Genomic DNA, 5,302 nt, shown 5'->3' with positions numbered 1-5,302 from the left:
AAGCAGTTCCAGGGGAATGACTTTTGAGGTCGGCTTTGAGCATGCACCGCTCAGAAGTGACGCACGCGGAAACACAGCGGAGAGATCAAAACAAAACAACGGTCACTTATTAGAAGTACAAAACGAGGATTTGTAAAGAAGAATGTCGGAGGATTTTGATATAAGCCAAGAGGAGACTGGTTTTCCTTTGCTAAAGTAAGGAAACTTTGCTTCCTTTGCTCCTGTTAACAAACGTTGGTTTTCACGAGACTCACCGGCGCATGAACAGCGCTGAACTCATACGTCATCCGCCTGGAGCTGCTTCCGTGTACAACTGTTGGCGCAAACTAGATTAAAGTGATTATTACGTTTTGAATATGGACATTTTTCTTACAAAATCGCATCGATTCGCTACAGAAGGCCTTTGTTCACCCCCCGGAGCCATGTGAGACACTTTTTTTTAATGGATGGGCGCATTTTATTTAACTGCTTTTGGACTGATGCATGCAACACCCGCTGAGTGCCATTAAACAGCTTGAAAGATCAAAGACCATTTATAATATAACTGCGGTTGAATTCGTCTGAAAGAAGAAATTAATATACACCTGGGATGACTTGAGGGTGAGTAATTTATGGGCTAATTTTCATTTTTGGGTGAACTAACCCTTTAACATTGTAGCCTATTTTCTTAATTTAGATGTAATTTTTATTGTAGCCTCTATTTCAAGGTTTGTAACATCGCTGTGTTTAAAGTACTTATGTTTTTTTTTATCAATAATATAGGTCACTGGTGCTGATACCTGGATGAATATAATTTCTATCATGATCAGTTTCCGTCTGTGTGTTATTGCAAGTATATTGTGCTGAGTAGTGGTCAGATAAAATCTCAGAGTCTGCAGGATCTTGTGTAACTGTTACAAAAGTACAACGTATTGCATGGCTGTATAATTACTTAAAAACATGTATCTTATGATTTTTTTTTATGTTAAGCCCAAAGCTTTAAATCAAAGACAGAATTAATTAATTTTAGAAATAATTTAAGCTAATATGCATATATCACAAACTCAAATTGTTCTAGATAAGTATATTTTATGTTTAGATTATTAGTACAAGGGTTTGCTGGTTTACATGTAACTATATTATTGTGGGTGCAAAAAAAAAAAATCTGCTGAGAAATAAATGGCAACCATTGAAATAAATAGCCTATCTATTATAATAGCCATGCTCTTCATAGGTTATGGTCTTAAATTCGTAAATTCATAACTATAAATTCATGTAAACAACCGATAGTGCATTCTATATACATTTAAAATCAAATGAGTATTAGTGTATACATGATTGGTTGAATTACTGAAATAAATGAACTTTTCCACGACATTCTAATTTATTGAGATGCACCTGTAGGTAATATGAAACTTTTTATTACACTCCTGTCACCTTTTTTATTAGTACTTGTTTCATTGGTTGCATTTTTTACATATATTGTAACTCTGTAACGTGTTTCTTGCATGCTGTAAAACGAAATGTCTTCAGTGCTATCGTAGTTTAAAAAAAAAGTATGCGTAAAATGTACGCGTGTATGAGCGGAAAGGTCTGGTTCGCTGCGCACTGAGCACACCCCCGATTGCGGAAGTGTGTGGGATGCGCAGAGCTGCCTGAATGGATCCGTGAGGAATGAGAGTTCACAAACCGCGGTTTGATCATCAACGGGCTGTTGAGATTCATTTTGAGCCGTGTCTTCCACCCTACTGTAAGTATAGTACACTTTATAAATTCTTGCAGCTAGAGAACACTGTACTGGGTTCATGCAGAAATTCACTGGCTCTCTAGACATGCCACTGTTAGGTGGGCCAAGCAAATACGACTTTTTGAAATAAAATGTATATTAATTCAAATGAAAGAAATACCTTCCCACACACACACACACACACAAAAGTAGTTGTATGCGATCTTTTCATAACCGAATATCTAAGATAGTTACAAATGTTGATGTTAATGCAAGAGATGAACTCTTGTGAAATATACTGTATAACCCAAGTATTTGACCGAACACATGGAGAAGTAGAATTATTAATAATTATAATATCTTCGAGTAACAAATACTAGATTGAATAGGTAGAAAGAAGCGCTGTCCAATAGGTCCATAAATGTAAATGTTTACATCACGTGACTAAAGATTAGTTAGTTCAGGAGCCCTAAGGAATTTCTTATGATTGAATCCATAAATAGATAGCTCTTGGTACACATCCTAGTCCTTGTAATTATTTGTGGAATATTCACTGGTCTATATAGAGATCAGTTATAATCCAGGGATTATTTACATTTTTTTTACACTTTGTTAAAAAAAATGTTTTTAATGGAAATAAATCAAATGCATGCCATCTGGTTCAGAATTAATCATATAATAATATACTTAAACTAATATTTACAGACAAAGGCCAACCTGATAGAGACAGTCACAGTGGTTCAGGGATCAAATAATGGGAAACAGAATGCATTACAAATACATATTTTGCAAATTTGTTGAAGCCATAACTTCTTTGTGATCATCAGAATCAGAAGATGCAAGATCAGTCATTGCCAAAGGTTTACAAATGTCCTAAATTGCTTGTAGTTTATAAAACTCGCCTGTTATTAAACAAGAATTGATGACATTCCTGTGTTATTAAAAGCTGTAATTGTAACTACAGTGTGCCACAAAGTTGCAAAGATTTTTTTTTAATACAACTCAACTTCTATATTTAGTTTTTTAAGTATTGATTTTATTAATGAGTATTATGAAAGGGGAAGTAGCAACATTTGTAGTTGGCATTTATTGGTGAATATATTTCACTTAATAAGCTGTACACATTATTTAGAGTATTTTAGTATTTTTAATACAAAGAATCCTTACTACTCTAATCATGTGTATTTGATTGCACATCAGAGTAATGATGTATTTTATTTCAGTAGAATTTTCTAGTTTTTTTAGGGAACAAAGGTTTTCACACAAGTGTACAGTCAAGAGGGCAACAGATGTTTTGCAAAACTGTTAAAGTCTAATGTGATGCATAATAATAATAATATTAAAGGGGTCATAAGATGCGATTTCAAGTTTTCCTTTCTCTTTGGAGTGTTATAAGCTGTTTGTGAATAGATAAGATCCCTGAAGTTGTGAAGACTAGCTAAAGTCTCAAACCCAAAGAGATATTCTTAAGACTGGTCCACACCCTTCTAAAACGCCTCGTTTAAACACGTGTCTACGTCACTATGTGGGAAGATTTGCATAACGCCGCCTAAATGTTCACGCAAAGAAAGAAGGCGTAACTTTATTGTTGCTGCCACCACCGCCGCCACGTTGTTTCGTTACGAAAGCGAAAATACTTTGTTTGGCCTTCCAAAAGAGGACACGACTAGAAATCAGTGGTTAAGTTGTATTGTATAAGCGTAGCGCTTGTTGTTTGTCATTTCTCCGATCACAAATGCAGACATGGTTTTATGTTTACGCGGCGCGATGCAACGCAAAGTGTAAAAAGACAGTATGAATCATTATAACCCGTAATTATGTCCCCACTGGATGCAATAAATCCCTCGTTTGTAATGGGTTTTACTGGTTTTGTCTCATCACAGTATGGTAGGGGATCATCACAGTATGGTAGGGGAGTAACATTTCCGTCATACGCTTGAGGTATTAGAAAGAAGGCGTAACTTTATTGTTGCTGCCACCACCGCCGCCACGTTGTTTCGTTACGAAAGCGAAAATACTTTGTTTGGCCTTCCAAAAGAGGACACGACTAGAAATCAGTGGTTAAGTTGTATTGTATAAGCGTAGCGCTTGTTGTTTGTCATTTCTCCGATCACAAATGCAGACATGGTTTTATGTTTACGCGGCGCGATGCAACGCAAAGTGTAAAAAGACAGTATGAGTCATTATAACCCGTAATTATGTCCCCACTGGATGCAATAAATCCCTCGTTTGTAATGGGTTTTACTGGTTTTGTCTCATCACAGTATGGTGAGGGGAGTAACATTTCCGTCACACGCTTGAGGTATTTGTATAAGCGTAGCGCTTGTTGTTTGTCATTTCTCCGATCACAAATGCAGACATGGTTTTATGTTTACGCGGCGCGATGCAACGCAAAGTGTAAAAAGACAGTATGAGTCATTATAACCCGTAATTATGTCCCCACTGGATGCAATAAATCCCTCGTTTGTAATGGGTTTTACTGGTTTTGTCTCATCACAGTATGGTAGGGGAGTAACATTTCCGTCATACGCTTGAGGTATTCGGCCAATCACAACGCACTGGATAGTTGGCCAATCAGAGCACACCTCGCTTTTCAGAACGATGAGCTTTGTAAAAAAACGATGTGTTTCAGAAAGGCGGGTCATAGAGGAGAAACAAAAATGTATGTAATAATGTGTTTTTTTAACCTTAAACCAAATAAACGCATTGCATTACACCAAATACACAAAATAATGTTCTTTTTAGCAACATCATATGACCCCTTTAATAATAATAATTGCATACTCTTCCTGAATACACATGTACCACTCCTTTTGTTGGCTGGGTTGAATGAACTGTTCAGATTAAGAGAAAGTGGAGTGTGGAAATTCATATCACATCAATCAAAATGCAATCAAAGAAATTTGAAGCCATTTCCTCAGTTCCATTGTTGGTGTAGTTGCTGCATTTTGCCTTTGGAGAGTACAGTGAAGTGGCAACATACATTTTAATGTTCATGTTCATTTGCCTTCCTTCATTTGAAGATCATTTGTAGGCAGGCAGGGGAATCCGTGTATCATTCGATCATTCGTTTTTTGATTTAATATTGAAAGTAGAAAAATGAGAAAACGGCTCCTTTTTCGTTTTTTTCCTAGAATTCAGCTTAAATTTTCGTTTTTCGTTCATGGGTGGAAAAATTAATAAACAGCTTGAATATTCGATTTCTACATGTGGGCGGGAATTAAACTCCCCTTTCTGCTGATTGGTCAGCCGAAGATCAAACCGTGCCGTCATCAGTTCTTCTGCAGTATCACGCAGCAGAATAATAGTCCTCTGCTGCTGCAGTTGTATGGATTCTTAACACATCTATTGCAACTACATTTCATCTTTTTTCATCAAACAAACAGGCTAATGAATAGCTCGACACAACTTGTACCGGGGCAGAGTCTAGACAGGGCTTTCTTCTGTGTAGATATAAATTATATTCTTTGCATCAGCTGGGCATGGCAGGGTATGATATGACAGCTGTCTTAGCCTACCCTGCTCACCCACTAAGTCTGTTTGTTTAATTAAGAAATTAATGAATTTGTTTCAAAATAAATATTTTAAACACTAAGA

The 5,302-nt window shown here is 36.4% G+C and overlaps 1 protein-coding gene across 1 annotated transcript in view; it reads left to right on the top strand.

Annotated features, from left to right (window-relative positions):
* Positions 1-1,604: 1,604 nt before the first annotated feature.
* Positions 1,605-5,302, top strand: part of LOC107552124 (soluble calcium-activated nucleotidase 1-like) — a 9,290-nt gene continuing 5,592 nt past the window's right edge. Inside the window, exon 1 of the mRNA XM_016233951.1 lies at positions 1,605-1,729. The gene's annotated coding sequence lies outside the window, so the exon portion shown is untranslated. The remainder of the gene's footprint in view (positions 1,730-5,302) is intronic.

This window comes from Sinocyclocheilus grahami, unplaced genomic scaffold, assembly GCF_001515645.1.
Source record: "Sinocyclocheilus grahami isolate Dianchi unplaced genomic scaffold, SAMN03320097.WGS_v1.1 scaffold441.1, whole genome shotgun sequence".
NCBI classification, from domain to species: Eukaryota; Metazoa; Chordata; class Actinopteri; order Cypriniformes; family Cyprinidae; genus Sinocyclocheilus; species Sinocyclocheilus grahami.
This window is presented reverse-complemented; position numbering and strand designations above follow the sequence as displayed.